Consider the following 18840-nt stretch of genomic DNA (forward strand, 5'->3'; position numbering starts at 1 on the left):
CCATTTCTCTAGCAGGTGGGTGTAAAAGGATCTTGTTGTGATTTATGTCATAGAGTGTTATGCCTATGTTTTCCTCTAAAAGTTTTTTAGTGTCTGACCTTACATTTAGGGCTTTAATCCATTTTGAGTTTATTTTTGTGTATGGTATTTGGGAGTGTTCTAATTTCATTCTTTTACCTGTCCAGTTATCCCAGCACCACTTATTGAAGCAGCTGTCTTTTCTCCATTGTATATTCTTGCCTCCTTTATCAAAGATAAGGTGACCATATGTGCATGGGTTTATCTCTGGGCTTTCTATCCTGTTCCATTCATCTATATTTCTGTTTCTGTGCCATTACCATACTCTCTTGAGTACTGTAGCTTTGTAGTATAGCCTGAAGGGCGGGACCCTGATTCCTCCAGCTCTGTGTTTCTCAAGATTGCTTTGGCTATTCGGGGTCCTTTGTGTTTCCATACAAATCGTGAAATTTTTTGTTCTCGTTCTGTGAAAAATGCCATTGGTAATTTGATAGGGATGGCATTGAATCTGTAGATTGCTTTGAGTAGTATAGTCATTTTCACAATGTTGATTCTTCCAATCCAAGAACATGGTATATCACTCCATCTGTTTGTATCATTTTTAATTTCTTTTATCAGTGTCTTATAGTTTTCTGAGTACAGGTCTTTTGTCTCCTTAGGTAGGTTTATTCCTAGGTATTGGCTTCTTTTTGTTGCAATGGTATATGGAAGTGTTTTCTTAATTTCTCTTTCAGATTTTTCATCATTAGTGTGTTGGAATGCAAGAGATTTCTGTGTATTAATTTTGTATCTTGCTACCTTACCACATTCATTGATAAGCTCTAGTAGTTTTCTGGTAGCATCTTTAGGATTCTCTATATGTAGTGTCATGTCATCTGCAAACAGTGACAGCTTTACTTCTTCTTTTCCAATTTGGATTCCTTTTATTTCTTTTTCTTCTCTGATTGCCTGGCTAAAACTTCCAAAACTATATTGAATAAGAGTGGTGAGAGTGGGCAACCTTGTCTTGTTCCTGATCTTAGGGGAAATGGTTTCAGGTTTTCATCATTGAGAATGATGTCGCCTGTGGGTTTGTCATATATGGCCTTTATTACGTTGAGTTATGTTCCCTCTATGCCTACATTCTGGAGAATTTTTCTCATAAGTAAGTGTTTAATTTTGTCAAAAGCTTTTCTACATCCATTGAGATTATCATATGGTTTTTATCCTTCAATTTGTTAATATGGTGTATCACATTGATTTGTGTATATTGAAGAATCCTTGCATTCCTGGGATAAACCCCACTGGATCATGGTGTATGATCCTTTTAATGTGCTGCTGGATTCTGTTTGCTAGTATTTTGTTGAGGATTTTTGCATCTATGTTCATCAGGGATATTGTCGTGTAGTCTTCCTTCTTTGTGACATCTTTGTCTGATTTTGGTATCAGGGTGATGGTGGCCTCGTAGAAGGAGTTTGGGTGTGTTCCTCCCTCTGCTATATTTTGGAAGAATTTGAGAGGGATAGGTGTTAGCTCTTTTCTAAATGTTTGATAGAATTTGCCTGTGAAGCCATCTGTTCCTGGGCTTTTGTTTTTTGGAAGATTTTTAATCACAGTTTCAATTTCAGTGCTTGAGATTGGTCTGTTTATATTTTCTATTTCTTCCTGGTTCAGTCTGGGAAGGTTGTGTTTTTCTAAGAATTTGTGCATTTCTTCCAGGTTGTATGTTTTATTGGCCTAGAGTTGCTTGTAGTACTCTCTCATGATCCTTTGTATTTCTGTGGCGTCAGTTTTTACTTCTCCTTTTGCATTTCAAATTCTATTGATTTGAGTCTTCTCCCTTTTTTCCTTGATGAGTCTGGCTAATGGTTTATCAATTTTGTTTATTTTCTCAAAGAACCAGCTTTTAGTTTTATTGATCTTTGCTATTTTTTTTTAACATCTTTACTGGAGTATAATTGCTTTACAATGGTATGTTAGTTTCAACTTCACAACAAAATGAATCAGTTATATATATACATATGTTCCCATCTCTTCCCGCTTGCATCTCCCTCCCTCCCACCCTCCCTATCCCACCCCTCCAGGCGGTCACAAAGCACCGAGTTGATCTCCCTGTGCTATGCGGCTGCTTCCCACTAGCTATCTACTTTACGTTTGGTAGTGTATATATGTCCATGCCTCTCTCTCGCTTTGTCACAGTTTACCCTTCCCCCTCCCCATATCCTCAAGTCCATTCTCCAGTAAGTCTGTGTCTTTATTCCTGTTTTACCCCTAGGTTCTTCATGACATTATTTTTTCTTAAATTCCATATATATGTGTTAGCATACGGTATTTGTCTCTCTCTTTCTGACTTACTTCACTCTGTATGACAGACTCTAGGTCTATCCACCTCATTACAAATAGCTCAATTTCGTTTCTTTTTATGGCTGAGTAATATTCCATTGTATATATGTGCCACATCTTCTTTATCCATTCATCCGATGATGGACACTTAGGTTGTTTCCATCTCCGGGCTGTTGTAAATAGAGCTGCAATGAGCCCCGGTCCGAGAGGATCTTTGCTATCGATTCCTTCATTTCTTTTTCATTTATTTCTGATCTGATCTTTATGATTTCTTTCCTTCTGCTAACTTTGGGTTTATTTTTTTCTTCTTTCTCTAATTGCTTTAGGTGTAAGTTTAGGTAGTTTATTTGAGATGTTTCTTGTTTCTTGAGGTAGGATTGTATTGTTATAAATTTCCCTCTTAGAACTGCTTTTGCTGCATCCCATAAGTTTTGGGTCGTGTTTTCATTGTCATTTGTTTCTAGGTATTTTTTGATTTCCTCTTTGATTTCTTCAGTGATCTCTTGGTTATTTAGTAGTTTATTTTTTAGCCTCCATGTGTTTGTATTTTTTACAGATTTTTTTCCTTTAATTGATATCTAGTCTCATAGCATTGTGGTTGGAAAAGATACTCAACACAATTTCAATTTTCTTAAATTTACCAAGGCTTGAATGTGACCCAACATATGATCTATACTGGAGAATGTTCCATGAGCACTTGAGAAGAAAGTGTATTTTGTTGTTTTTTGATGGAATGCCCTATAAATATCAGTTAAGCGCATCTTGTTTAATGTATCATTTAAAGCTTGTGTTTCCTTATTTATTTTCATTTTGGATGATCTGTCCATTGGTGAAAGTGGGGTTCAAGTCCCCTTCTATGATTGTGTTACTGTTGACTTCCCCTTTTATGGCTGTTAACATTTGCCTTATGTATTGAGGTGCTCCTATGTTGGATGCATAAATATATACAATTGTTATATCTTCTTCTTGGATTGATTCCTTGATCACTATGTAGTGATCACTATGTAGTGACACTATGTAGTGTCCTTCTTTGTCTCTTGTAATAGTCTTTACTTTAAAGTCCATTTTGTCTGACATGAGAATTGCTGCTCCAGCTTTCTTTTGATTTTCATTTGCATGGAATATTTTTTTCCATCCCCTCACTTTCAATCTGTATGTGTCCCTAGGTCTGAAGTGGTCTCTTGTAGACAGCATATATATGCGTCTTGTTTTGGTATCCATTCAGCCAGTCTATGTCTTTTTGTTGGAGGATTTAGTCCATTTATATTTAAGGTAATTATCAATATGTATATTCCCATTACCATTTTCTTAATTGTTTTGGGTTTGTTATTGTAGGTCTTTTCCTTCTCTTGTGTTTCCTGCCTAGAGAACTTCCTTTAGCATTTGTTGTAAAGCTGGTTTGGTGGTGCTGAACTCTCTCAGCTTTTGCTTGTCTGTAAAGGTTTTAATTTCTCCATCAAATCTGAATGAAATCCTTGTTGGGTAGAGTAATCTTGGTTGTAGGTTTCTCCCTTTCATCACTTTAAATATCTCCTGCCACTCCCTTCTGGCTTGCAAATTTTCTGCTGAAAGATCAGCTGCTAACCTTATGGGGATTCCCTTGTATGTTATATGCTGCTTTTCCCTTGCTACTTTTAATATTTTTTCTTTGTATTTAATTTTTGATAGTTTCATTAATATGTGTCTTGGTGTGTTTCTTCTTGGACTTATCCTGTATGGGACTCTCTGTGCTTCCTGGACTTGATTGACTATTTCCTTTATCATATTAGGGAAGTTTTCAACTATAATCTCTTCAAGTATTTTCTCAGTCCCTTTCTTTTTCTCTTCTTCTTCTGGGACCCCTATAATTTGAATGTTGGTGTGTTTAATGTTGTCCCAGATGTCTCTGAGACTGTCCTCAATTGTTTTCATTCTTTTTTCTTTATTCTCTACTGTGGCAGTTATTTCCACTATTTTATCTTCCAGGTCACTTATCCATTTTTCTGCTTCAGTTATTCTGCTACTGATTCCTTCTAGAGAATTTTTAATTTCACTTATTGTGTTGTTCATCATTGTTTGTTTGCTCTTTAGTTCTTCTAGTTCTTTGTTAAATGTTTCTTGTATTTTATCCATTCTATTTCCAAGATTTTGGATCATCTTTACTATCATTACTCTGAATTCTTTTTCAGGTAGACTGCCTATTTCCTCTCATTTGTTTGGTCTGTTGGGTTTTTTCCTTGCTCCTTCATTTGCTGTGTATTTCTCTGTCTTCTCATTTTGCTTAACTTACTGTTTTTGTGGTCTCCTTTTCTCAGGCTGCACATTTGTAGTTCCCATGGTTTTTGGTGTCTGCCCCCAGTGGGTAAATTTAGTTCAGTGTGTTGAGTAGGCTTTCAGGTGGAGGGCACTGGTGCCGGTGTTCTGGTCAATGAGGCTAGATCTTGTCTTTCAGGTGGGCAGGACCGCGTCCCATGGTGTGTTTTGGGGCATGTGTGAACTTTTTATAATTTTAGGCAGCCTCTCTGCTAATGGGTGGGGTTGTGTACCTGTCTTGCTAGTTGTTTGGCATGCAGTATCCAGCCTTGGAGCTTGCTGGTCATTGAGTGGAGCTGGGTCTTATCATTTAGATGGAGATCTCTTGGAGAGCTCTTGCTGATTGATATTACATGTGGCCGGGAGGTCTCTGGTGGACCAATGTCCTGAGCTCAGCTCTTCCACCTCAGAGGCTCAGGCCTGACACCCGGCTGGAGAACCAAGACTGTGTCAGCCACAAGGCTCAGAAGAAAATGGAGAAAGAAAAGAAAGAAAGAAAAAATAATAAAATTAAATTAAATTAAATTAAAATAAAAAAATTTAAAACATAATAAAAAGAAGAGAGCAACCAAACCAATAAACAAATCCACCAATGATAACAAGCACTAAAAACTAAGCTAAGATAAACATATAAAGCAGAAACTAGTCAGCCGCATACAGCTAACCCCAGGTCTACAGTTGCTCCCAAAGTCCACTGCCTCATTTTTAGGATGATTCATTGTCTATTCAGGTATTCCACAGATGCAGGGTACATCAGGTTGATAGTGGAGATTTAATCCACTGCTCCTGAGGCTGCTAGGAGAGATTTCCCTTTCTCTTCTTTGTTTGCACAGCTCCTGGGGTTCAGCTTTGGATTTGGACCTGCCTCTGCATGTAGGTCTCCTGAGGGCACCTGTTCTGCACTCAGACAGGACCGGGTTAAAGTAGCAGCTGATTCGGGGGCTCTGGCTCACTCAGGCCAGGGGGAGGGAGGAGTACAGAATGTAGGGTGAGCTTGTGGCGGCAGAGGCTGGCATGGTGTTGCAACAGCCTGAGGCCCACTGTGTGTTCTCCTAGGGAAATTGTCCCTGCATCATGGGACCCTGGCAGTGGTGGGCTGCACAGGCTCCTGGGAGGAGAGTTGTGGATAGTGACCTGTGCTCGCACACAGGATTCTCAGTGGCTGCAGGAGCAGCATTAGCATTTCATACCCGTCTCTGGGGTCCGCACTGACAACTGCCACTCACACCCATCTCTGAAGCTGGTTTAGGCGGTGCTCTGAATACCCTCTCCTCACACACCCCAAAACAATGGTCTCTTGACTCTTAGGCAGTTCCAGACTTTTTCCAGGATTCCCTCCAGTTAGCTGTGGTGCACTAACCCCCTTCAGGCTGTGTTCACGCAGTCAGCCCCAATCCTCTCCCTGGGATCTGACCTCCGAAGCTGGAGCCTCAGTTCCCAGCTCCCACCTGCCCCAGGGGGTGAGCAGACAAGCCTCTTGGGCTGGGGAGTGCTGGTTGGCATCGATCCTGTGCGGGAATATCTCCCCTTTCCCCTCTGCACCCCTGTTGCTGTGCTCTCCTCCGTGGCTCCGAAGCTTCCCCCCCACCAACCCCTGTCTCCGTCAGTGAAGGAGCTTCCTAGTGTATGGAACCTTTTCCTGCTTCACAGCTCCCTCTCAGTGGTGCAGGTCCTGTCTCTATTCTTTTGTCTCTGTTTTTTCTTTTTTCTTTTGCCTTACCCAGGTACGTGGGGAGTTTCTTGCTTTTTGGGAAGTCTGAGGTCTTCTGCCAGCATTCAGTAGGTGTTCTGTAGGAGTTGTTCCACATGTAGATGGTTTTTCTTTTTCTTTTTTTTTGTGGTACGCGGGCCTCTCACTGTTGTGGCATCTCCCATTGCGGAGCACAGGCTCTGGACATGCAGGCTCAGCGACCATGGCTCACGGGCTGAGCCGCTCCATGGCATGTGGGATCTTCCTGGACCGGGGCACGAACCCACATCCCCTGCATCGGCAGGCAGACTCTCAACCACTGCGCTACCAGGGAAGCCCTGTAGATGTATTTTTGATGTATTTGTTGGGAGGAAGGTGATCTCCACATCTTACTTCTCTGCCATCTTGAAGGTCCTTCGAGAATAAGCTTTAAAATCAGTTTTCTTTCTCCTTTCGACTTTTCTCCCATTTTATTTTTTTGTGATTTGATGAGCTTTTCATCCAGGATTTAAGGAGAAATGAGAATAGCAATCCTTTTGCATGTGATGATTTGGGTTATACTTGGACTTAGTTTGGGAACACATGATTTGATACTGACCCATATTAGAAACGGCAGTTGTACCTCAAAAATATTTCAAAGTCGTTTGAGCTGCAGCAGTGCCCTGATTTTTGATAATATTAACAATAATGACAAAAGAATTATTTTTCACTTAAAAAGTACCAGGCACTGGGCTTCCCTGGTGGCACAGTGGTTGAGAGTCCACGGGCCGATGCAGGGGACACGGGTTCATGCCCCGGTCTGGGAAGATCCCACATGCCGCGGAGCGGCTGGGCCCGTGAGCCATGGCCACTGAGCCTGCGCGTCCGGAGCTTGTGCGTCCGGAGCCTGTGCTCCTCAACGGGAGAGGCCACAACAGTGAGAGGTCTGCATACCGCAAAAAAAAAAAAAAAAAAAAAAAAAAAGTACCAGGCACTGTTCCAAGTACTTATATGATTTACCCCATTTAATCATCATTATAATGCCCCAATTATCCCCATTTTTCATAGAAAACTGAAGCACAAGAATGTTAAGTAATTCAGTTATTTGATATGTAGTATATGCATACTTCTATATATTTTACAAAAATGCAGTTATAGAAACTGTCAAATTATTCTCCCTAAGTCACAACCCTGATTCTGTAATTCCCTAGCCCAGAAATCTTTAGTAAATACCCTTTGTCTATCAGATTAAGTACAAATACCTTATCCTGACATACCAGAGCTCTCAAGTTTTGATCTTACCTCCCTTCTCCTCCTCTGTTTTCCAGCAATTACCTAACACAATGGTCCTCAACCAGGAATGATTTTTGTCCCCTGGGGGATGTTTAGCAATGTCTGCAGATGTTTGGGGCTGTCACAACTTGGGAGATGTTACTCGCATCTAGTAGGTAGAAGTCAGTGACCCTGCTAAACATCCTGAAATGCGAGGAACATCCCTTCCCACAATAAGGAATTATCTTGTCCTAACCATCAGTAGTACCAACATTGGAAAACTCTGACCTAACTTATTCTCTGGCCAAACTGGACAACTTGTGGTTTCTTAATAGTCTCTGTGTGTTTCACCTTTGTAGCTTTCTTTCCAGTATTCCTTCACTAAACAATCACAGAGCACCTACTATGTGCCAGGTCCTACTATGTGTAAGACATAATCCTTGATCTCACACTGACCAGTACCTGGCTTCCCATCTTTGTCCCCCTTCAATATAAAGACCTGCCTGCTCTTCCAGACCCCTCTCAAATGCCATTTTCCTTTATAAGTTAAATCTTTGCTCTTTCATCTTTGCTCTTTCATAGTTTTTCAAAAGATATGAAGCTCTTGATATTAAATACAAGTTGATAAGAAAACTTACTCCTATATGATGGTTTTAATATGAATATTTAAGTGTCATTTTTTACTGCAGAAGTGTTTTAAAATCTTCTCAAATTTAGCATTCTCAATGTTGTAGAACAGCTTAATTTTTATTCCCGATAAGGTTTTTTTTTTTTTTTAAATCACAGTTTTGGAAGTGAAAGTAGTAGGTTGCAGTGAGCATATTGTAGTTTTTGAAGAGGAGGATATGAGAGGCTGTGTCAAAAGGCTAATACCCCTGTTTCATTTCAGCAATAAAATTTTTTAAATCAATTCAGTAAGATTTTATTCAGTGCCATTATGGGCCAGACACTGTGTAAGGTGCTGAAATTTGAAAGGAACACCTCATGTTCTCTCATACAATGGGTTCAAGTAAACATTTTTAATACTTCAAAATGTTTTATTATAGAAGTAGAGAGATCCTTCACATGGATAAGTATTCTGATGACCAGGTAAATGTAGAGGTGATAAAAGATGTACGTAATGAGGCATTGTGTCTTCCTAGTACTTTAGAAGAAATTTAAGGAGGGGAAACTAGGAATGCATTAATTATTGAGGGTCTTAACCGTGACATTGATTAGGAGTAAATGGACAAGAGGATATGGAAATGACATGCAATGCTAAGTGTTCCACATTTTAAGGTATGATTCCATATATGAACAATACAGTCTGCCATTCCAAAAATTATTCTTTTTTTTTTTTTTTTTTTGCGGTACGTGGGCCTCTCACTGCTGTGGCCTCTTCCGTTGCGGAGCACAGGCTCCGGAAGTGCAGGCTCAGCGGCCATGGCTCACGGGCCCAGCCGCTCTGTGGTATGTGGGATCTTCCCGGACCGGGACACGAACCCGTGTCCCCTGCATTGGCAGGCAGACTCTCAACCACTGTGCCACCAGGGAAGCCCCCCAAATTATTCTTAATATGCCTAAACCTCCATATATTAGCATGTTACCAAAATTTGACTTATGAATATATTTGACACATATCATAAAGTTTTGACCCTCCCCTCTTTGTTCAGGCTCCCAGATTTACGGTAAGCAATTTCTGCCTTCTTGTTCAGAATCAAGTCATTGTAATCTGCCCTTTGGTTGCACAATCTTAGGGCTTCAATACAAAAAACAAACGGATGAAACAAAAAAATTGCTATTCTTTATAGGCAGATTATGCAAAGGATGCATCAGTCAGATTGCCTCTGTCAAGAGCCACAAGACATGTGTCGGTGTCTTCTAAACTCTGGCTGCAAAGTTTGAGAACCACCATGCTAGAGATGTTAATTTCATAGACAGCCAGAGTCTACACCCTGGCCATGCCCAAATCCTTCCCCAATGCCCTTTCACTGCTGTGGACCTAGAGCAATGAGTATCCATGGTAAGTGATTTTGGTCCCAGGAGGACACTAAAAATATCCACATTGGATTATCTTAAGTAACAAAGAATCCTTGTTTTCTAGAAGGGGTGCTGAGTGGGTCACCATGGAAAACCATCAGGGCCTGGTGAGTTAGTCAGTCTTCTTGGACCATTGGAATCTAAAGCTTTGCTTCTCCTTTTATGTCCTTAAGTTTATGTATCCCATCATATCCATTCAGCTCTGGGGGAATTGTGACCTATCTCACACCCCAAAGAGAGAGAGAAATCTCCCTGGCCCTGTCTTTTAGAGGGCCTTGACACAGATGCATATGACCCGAAGCAGAGATGCCTGAGATGAATCGGGGAGAGTAAGTACAAAAGAAAGAAAATTCTACATTTACTACTGATGATGGAGCATCGAGTAGCATTGACAACTGTCCCTGAATACGTTATCCTACACATTAGAAACCTGACTATTGTGTCCCTCCACCTTAATGGGGGATGTGGGTTGTGTGTGGGTGTAGACTGGGGATACAGGGATCGGATACACTCACCAAGCCGGTCTTTTCCGTGTCCGAAACTATTTTGCAATATTCCCCATTTTGCCACCGGCTGGTTCATCAGTTTCAGAAATAAGCATTCCAAGACAATGTTAAAAGCATTCACTGTGTGAATCCAACAAGGACCAGCAGTGTCGGCATGGTCTTCTTAAGCCAGGAGCATGCCGTCTTCTCCAAAAATGCCACCTGTAATAGCATATTTTCTTGAGTTCATAGATTCCCCAGAAAAACAATCATGAAAGTGGCTCCTAAAATTCAAAGCATTAAGCATTTATAAAAAGAACTTCATATATGAGATGAGGACATTTTCTGCTGAATTTTTAAACACGGTTCATGGGGCCCCCTACAGTCAGAATGAGTTTCATGCTGAGATTTTTTTTTTTTTTCCCTTGAGTAAGTTTCGAGCAGGCATGGCAGATAGAGAGAGCACTTTAGCTTGTATGACAAGGCGGGAGTTAGTGTCTCTGGCTGGAAAAGTAATGTTTGCTACTTCTGTATAAGTTTCATCAGAGAGGAAAAATATTTTAAGGGACAAAAATTCCCCAAGGGAAATTTTTAAAATTTATTTTAAAATAGGCATTATTCTAACTTTGAATCCTTGAGAACGACTTAAGCTGCTGTGGTTGGTTTGGTGCGTGATGTCCAATAAAGCTGTTTTCTGTTCAGAGGATGGTACTGATTTGTTAAGCCTCAGCTAAAGGTCACCTGACACTAGTCAATTCTCTTTGAGCCTGAAGCTTTGAAAGGAAAACATCACAAAACACAGCCTCCCTCTCTATACTGCCTGGTCTCCGTGAGATGCTGTAAACAAAACATTGGTGAACTAAAACACAAGTAGACAGATCTTTGGAAATGATCTGGAAGAAATCTGGATAAACAAAGAGTTGCTTCTGGGGAACCTGGCAGGACACATCACCCCACCTCGTCCTAAACGTAACTGATCAGGAAGTGACGTGTAGTTACACAGTGGATGCAGGGAAACAAATGATCTCCTAGAAGAGCTCTTGTTACGGAGATTTACCACATCACTCCCCTTGCAGCCCTTGAGATAACATGTTTATACAAACAAAGCAAACACATTAGTAAACAGCTATCAGGACACAGGTGAGCAGTCCAGGCAAATACTATGAACCAGGGCCTCTTTCATTTTAGGTAGCAGGGGAAAAGGTCTGACTGCAAGATTTCTGATCCATGGAAGCTCTGCTTCTGACTCACGAGTGCTCATACCCAGTGTCTGAAAGTCTCATTTAAGTCTGGAACGCTGTTCTCTTCCTCCTCATCGTGGCCAACGTCCTTTCCTAAGGATCGTCTAGTCTGCACTTCTTGCAAGTCAAAATATTTTTCCAGTTTTGCTCAAATCCTTTTTGGAAAACAATACATTAGGTGGGATTTTATTCTCATTGGAGTGCTGCAATTCAGTGCACCTCCTTTGTCTGTGAAAATGGGTATAGTAATATACTTGCTTTGTGAGAATTGAATGTAAAGCCCATGGGTAGTATCTGGCACATAGTATGTGATCAGTGAATGTTATTACAGACAGGCCAAGACAAAAAATATTCAATAATTACATCAAACTTCCCCAATACATCTAGATTCCCAATGAAACCCAATAGAGTTTTTTTTTGTTTTCACATACAAAGGAGAGACATGGTAAAGTACATTTCCCTAAGTTCTCTGGCTTTATTCCCTTTAGATCTATCTTTATCGTCTTCACGGTTTATTGGTCAAAGCTTTTTTTCATGGTGGACCACACTGTATGACCCACAAGTGAGAAGTGGAAACTGTTTCTTGGCATCTATGAGCTGTTGCTTTTCTCGTTCACTGTTCGTTAATTAGCAAGGTGATGTGAAGGTTATGACCTCTAGAGTCATCTCATGACCTGAGAAGTACCTTGACCCCTTGCTTCTACTTCAGCAAAAGACCAATGGAAACCATACGCTTGGTCAGCCCCCTGCAGGGAATAGCCCCCTCTCTGGGTATTAATGACATCAGAATTGATTATATCAACATAGACAACCTTCCACCCCTCCTCAGCTTCCCTCTAAGCCAGAGAAGGAGAGATGTCTCTCTCATATCACTTTCCATTTATCATTCCAGAAATGGTTTGGTGAACACTTAACCTAAAATTGGAAATTAAGGTGAATGCCGAGAGCTGTGAATTCCTTGGGGCTTACATTCACAGGGTAGGCTTGGTTTGTATTTGAATCACCTGCAAATGTCACTCCTGTAAATCCAGGTGGTTTTCTGACTGGCTGGACCTGCCCCTATGTGAGAGAGGATTCAGCTGTACCTATTAAGTACCACATTTTCATGGAGGAATATTTTTTGTTGAGTTGGGCTCTGTAACTCATTTCCGAAAGCACCCAAATAGTTTAAATTTTTATAAGTTTGCATGCACCCATCACTTGCCTTGAATAGCTAAGTAAGAAAGTCAGGGAGGGCTGAAGGGAAGTTTTCCTGTGAATACAGTGTTTGTGACTGGATTAACATTTTCCTGCTAGAATTGCACGTCCTCTTAGCTCTCAGAAGGTCCCAATTAGGCCTGACACATTGCCATCATAGCACACATACTCCCTGTAACAACCGTATTAAGTACAGTTGGTGCTGGGTGAGTTTTAAAGTAGGTTTTCCACCAGTGTGGGTGGACAGATTTCCACTTCATCACCCACACCCCTTCCCCCAGCCCATCGCAAATTCCTATTAGAACACCCTGCCTAGGAATATGTTAGCTCCTGACACAGTCGGTGTTTATTTGTCAACAATTTTATACACCTGAAACACAGAAAACCATCCTGCCTGCACTGGCTGGCAAGAATCGCACTAAAACACTACAGATTTTTTTTAAACTTTTTATTTTATCTTGGAGTATAGCTGATTAACAATGCTGTGATAGTTTCAGGTGCACAGCAAAGCAACTCAGCCATACATATACATGTATCCATTCTCCCCCAAACTCCCTGCCCATCCCGGCTGCCACATAACATTCAGCAGAGTTCCCTGTGCTATACAGTAGGTCCTTGTTGGTTATCCATTTTAAATCTAGTCGTGTGTACAAGCTCCCTAACTATCCCTCTCCCAGACCCTTCGCCACCCCACCCCTGTAACCATAAGTTTGCTCTCTAAGTCTGTGAGTCTGTTTCTGTTTTGTAAATAAGTTCATTTGTATCATTTCTTTCTAGATTCTGCTATAAGGGATATCATATGATATTTCTCTTTCTCTGTCTGACTTCACTCAGTATGACAATCTCTAGGTCTATCCATGTTGCTGCAAATGGCATTATTTCATTCTTTTTAATGGCTGAGTAATATTCCACTGTATATATGTACCACATCTTTATCCATTCCTCTGTTGATGGACACTTAGGATGCTTCCATGTCTTGTCTATGGTAAATAGCCATGAACACTGGGGTGCATGTGTCCTTTTGGACCATGTTTTTCTCCAGCTATATGCCCAGGAGTGGGATTGCAGGGTCATATGTAGTTCTAGTTTTAGTTTCTTAAGGAACCTCCATCCTGTTCTCCATAGTGGCTGCAGCAATTTACATTCCCACTAGCAGTGTAGGAGGGTTCCCTTCTTTCCACCCAAATGCTATAGATTTTGTGAAACAGGTCAGAAGTTATGAGAAAACAGCCCCTTGAGAACTTTAAGTTTTAAACGTGCTCAAATGAAATTTAAATAGTTCACATCTGAGGAGTGCTCCAAATAAAAGGCTGAAAAGAAAAGAATCCCATTCAAGAAGCCATTGCTTTGTCTCCATGATACCAAAAATATTCTTGTTTAAATGATGTCTCCCTTGTGTTAATCTGTTGTTTGACATTTGGGACATGCAAAGAAATACCCATAAGCCCACAGAACATCCATTCTTTTGTCAGGATTCCCCAAGACCTTGCTCTGCCCACCCCTCCTGCCCCTGGCGTCCCCTTCATCCAGGGGGCCTTCACGAGAACCCCACCCCGGCCCTTACAGGAGTGTAGACCCACCTCCCTCTTTCGGCTGGTGTAGAACAGCCAATAGTGTAGCGCGGCGTGCTTTTCCATAACGGCGAGTGGGCAGCGGATTGCGGGTTCCACTCAGCCGTCAGTTCCCCAATCCGCCGGCGGCGGCCCGTGCTATGTTCAGTGCTGTGTCCACACGCTGCGGCGACCCCCTTCCATATACTAACTCCTCTAAGCACTTCTCTTTGCATAATCACGACAAGACAACTCATTTGTCCATTTTCTTCTACAATCTTTTACTGAACACTTACTAAATGCCAGATTGGTTCCTGGGGATGCATGTTGGAATAAGTTCTCAGGACACTTATCCTTTAACACAGGGGCGACAGACAATGAAAAAGTTAACAAGAAAGGAGCAAACTGTTACAAGTGCCAAATGATGAGGATAATCAGTGATGTCCTAGAGGACACCTGGGAACTTTTTTGGCTGAGTGGTCAGAGCGTTCAGAGAAGCCTTCTCCAAAGAGGAGGTGTAAGCTGAGGGCTTCATGATAGGAAGGAGTGTGCTTTTTGAGCATCTGGGCTTACCAGGCGAGAGAACAGCTAGCACATAGGTCCTGTGGTGGGAATAAGTTTGGCACATACTTGGCATAGGAAGAAGGTAAGTGTAAGATGAGCACAGGGGTTAAAGCAGATAGCAAAGCATAAAATGTAAGAAAGTTAGGCAGGTGCCAGGTGAGGCAGGGCCCTTGTAGGCTCAGTGAGGAGGTCGGATTGTACTTTAACTGCTCCAGGAACACATCGAAGGGTTTAAAGCAGGAGCATGACACGATACGATTCATATTTTTACAAGATTACTTCAGCCTTTCTGCAGAGAACAGAATGGTGTAAGAGGCAAGAGTAAAAGCAGGAAGGCCAACTAGCAGTGGTTGACGTGAGAGATGATAACATTTGGACCAAGGCGGTAGCAGTGGAAATGGAAAGAAATTTTGAAATTACAACCCTTTTGAGGTAGTACTAATATTCTACTTTACAATTGTCTCCCTCTCCACTCATCAGAATCCCATGCATACAGCATTTATTCATTTATTTTATCACTAATGATAGTTTATTACACACTTACTATGTGTCAGATGCGGAGCAAGGTGGTAAGGACACACTGAAGGATAAAGAACAGCTGTTTCCAACACATCATGTTGCTCAGTCATCAAAACCAAACCACTTCATCCTAAGAAACAAGTTCTGAATGAGATACTATTTTAGGCTAAAGTCTCACACAGAGAAGGCATAAAAAAACCTGGGGGATTAAAATGTACAGCCAGGAGAATTCTATCGTTTAGTTTATTTTTTCTGCTTATAGTCTATCCTTATTCCATAGAATTCTATTTGCTGATTTCATCTCATTCATATCCTCTTATCCATCTTCATGGCCAATTAGAGGACCACCTAGGAGAGCTTCCCCAGACACTTGCTAGGAGAAGAACTGTTCCTACTTCCAGCTCCCCTGACTTGCTCTGCTGCCGAGGTTGAATGAGACACCCATACAACTTGCTATGTAGGCTTGAATCCTAATATATGTTACTACCACCTTTCTGCCCCATTTTTCTTAGGTGGCTTTTTTCAGCATCTAACCTCTGTTCTGATACCTAAAAGTCGGGAAGCTAATCCTGCAATCCTACATTGACTTTGGACATTCTAAATGAGAATCACAATGCTATGCCAACAAAAGGAGACAATACTAGCCTTAGGAACTTGTTTAAAAAATTCCAGGTCAGGCACAATTTATAGGTCTTTCCAGATCCATTAAAAAAAATAGTCTCAAATTTCTATGTCAGTTCTTTGAAGAATTAGCAGTAACCACTTCCTTTCTATTTTATGAACTCAACTTTTCCTATTAGACTTTCTTTTCATGTATTTTACAATAGAATTCTTTCTATTATTTTGTGCTTTCATCACTCACACTATGATTCATTCTTGACTCACAAATGACTTACTATGAGCCATATGGGCAAAATCCTGGAAATCATACCCATGTTATTTATTTACTTTCTTTATTGAAGAGAATGAACCAACTGTACCACCTGCTGGGGTGCATCTCCCCCCTCCCCCCATTTGCTGACCTGACCCCTTGGTCTAGGCCCACCCAGGACAGGCCCAAGCCCAGGAGTCCTCAGTTGCTTCCTCAGACTTCTCTGGGAATCTATTGGATAAATGGGTATCATTGGTTCTATTCTTGCTTCCCTATTTGATTAACAAACATGTTACAGAATGTTATTTATAATGTACCATTTACAGAAATGTGGTTAGAACATTTTATGCTGTGTGATGTAAAAGTAGTTCTGACAATTGGTTAAATGGTATCTTTGTGAGAAGATGTGGTACATATATACAATGGAGTATTAGTCAGCCACTAAAAAGAATGAAATAATGCCATTTGCAGCAACATGGATGGACCTAGAGATTATCATACTAATCGAAGTAAGTCAGGCAGAAAAAGACAAATATCATATGATATCACTTATATGTGGAATCTAAAATATGACACGGATGAACATATCTACAAAACAACAACAGACCCACAGATATAGAGAACAGACTTGTGATTGCCAAGGGGGAGGTGGGGTGGGGGAGGGATGATTTGGGAGTTTGGGATTAGCCGGTGCAAACTATTATACATAAGATGGAATAACAACAAGGTCCTACTCTGTAGCACGGGGAATTATATTCAATATTCTGTGATAAACCATAATGGAAAATAATATATATATATGTACAACTGAGTCACTTTGCTGTACAGCAGAAATTAAACACAACATTGTAAATCAACTATTCTTCAATAAAATTTTTTTTAAAAAGGAAAAAAATTTATTTTTGTGGCACCAGTTTCTTGGTCAGGAAAGTAGCCTGCTATTACTGTGAGTCCCAAAGATATTCAACTAGTTGAACAACTAAAAGTCATAACGTGAAACATAATGAAACATTAAAGGGACAAATTCAGTTTAGTTCTAAACGAGATAGTTTATAGTAAAGTCTTATACAGAGAAGGCTTTAAAAATATGCTGGGGGGTAAAAATTTTAGCAGAGAAAATTCTATCGATTAAATTTTTTCCTACATATTTGAAAAAAGATGACATTCATTAAGTTTTAACAGTGAAGCCCCACGGTCCAGCTTGTGGAATGGGAGCAGAGTCTGAAACTCATTGCCCTGTTATAATATAGTTTATGTGCACAAATCTGATTTGATTACTTTGTTCACATTCAAGGACTGTTATCCAGCCAGAATGCTGAGAATTTCTTGTAGTAAAGTGTCCTTAGCAAGGAGGTTCCACATTGAGATAAAAACTTTTGAAGAAATCAGCTTTACTTGGTACTTTGTGCTTCACTTTAATGATTTCAAACACATTTGAGGAGTTGGGCTTGATGTTCTTAGGGGTCCCTTTTAGCCCTAAAATTTTGTGATTTCATATTAAATGGCTTAGGTTACTGAATAACCTTGTAATTTGAAAAATCTTTCACATTTGGCTAAGCCCAAGGTACAAGGGCTGTGTGTTTGCAATTCCATTTCCATAAGCAGCCCAAGGGTTGGTGTCAGATTCTTTGGAAAAGTGTGTCCCTAGGAAATCTCTTAAAGTCTGAAAATAAAAGCAGATTAGGGAGCAGTGAGTGAAAGAAATGTACATACTATATAATCCTGAGAAAACCTTTCAGAAAAGCTCTTTTTAATCTTTTGATCATTTGGCAAAGTAAGTAGGCCATAAGTGGAGGTAAAAACATCCTTTCCAAAGACCTTTTTATCCAGCCAAGATGATATGGAAACTTATGTCAGGGATCAAAACTATATGTGGAAAATTTATTTTGGAAATGTGTAGACTTTAAAATTGGTATTTAAAAATGTAACTGCAATAACAGATATGTTCTAATTATTCAAATTAATTGTTATCGACGGGTTTGTAGGCAGAGGCCCTGCAAGGCTGATTTTGCATGTACTGGGACCCTAAATTATTGCCAAAGAAAGAGCTTGGGTGTTGGCCTCTGGGAGACTTGTTGTGGGGTTTGGGGTCTCAGCCAGTTAACTAGCTGTGCAAAATACTAGCCTGGGCGTAATGCTATGGCTTTCCCAGTTGTAAACTGGAGATAATAATAGTTACCTCGTAGTTGAGAATTAAAATGTAATAATATGTGAGAAAACACCAAACAGTACAATCAGCATGTTGTCTTCCTCTTCCCTGTGACCCCTCATCACTCTCTCCCGCTAATGGCAACATTTGTGAGTGAACACAAAGCACTTGGGGGCTTCCCTGGTGGCGCAGTGGTTGAGAGTCCGCCTGCCGATGCAGGGAACACGGGTTCGTGCCCCGCTCAGGGAAGATCCCACATGCCGCGGAGCAGCTGGGCCCGTGAGCCATGGCCGCTGAGCCTGCGCGTCCGCAGCCTGAGCTCCGCAACGGGAGAGGCCACAACAGTGAGAGGCCCATGTACCGCAAAACATCAAACAAACAAAAAACAAAGCACTTGGGTCCTCCAAAAGAATTTGTACTCGTTACCGTTCCTTTCACATTTTTGTTTACTCTTCGGATTATAATACATTAGCACTGTGTCAAATAAAAGAAAATTAAGTTAGCAGAATTCTGAATTAATGTTATGTTTTATATGCAAGACATGGCATTTTCTCTCCATTCTGCGTAATCCTTCAAGACGTGGTCATAGTGGAATGCTTGCTTATCTTCCTTCCGAGGAATTCAGCACTCTTAATCTAGTTTAGAATCTGTATAACGTTCCTGAGAGATGCC

At 40.8% G+C, this 18840-nt stretch overlaps 1 long non-coding RNA gene across 2 annotated transcripts in view; it reads left to right on the top strand.

Annotated features, from left to right (window-relative positions):
* Positions 1 to 18471, top strand: part of LOC125964180 (uncharacterized) — a 672498-nt gene extending 654027 nt beyond the window's left edge. For both annotated transcript variants that reach the window (XR_007476846.1, XR_007476845.1), the window contains exon 3: positions 18419 to 18471. This is a non-coding gene — a long non-coding RNA (uncharacterized LOC125964180). The remainder of the gene's footprint in view (positions 1 to 18418) is intronic.
* The last annotated feature ends 369 nt before the right edge of the window (positions 18472 to 18840 follow it).

This window comes from Orcinus orca, chromosome 4, assembly GCF_937001465.1.
Source record: "Orcinus orca chromosome 4, mOrcOrc1.1, whole genome shotgun sequence".
Lineage (NCBI taxonomy): Eukaryota > Metazoa > Chordata > Mammalia > Artiodactyla > Delphinidae > Orcinus > Orcinus orca.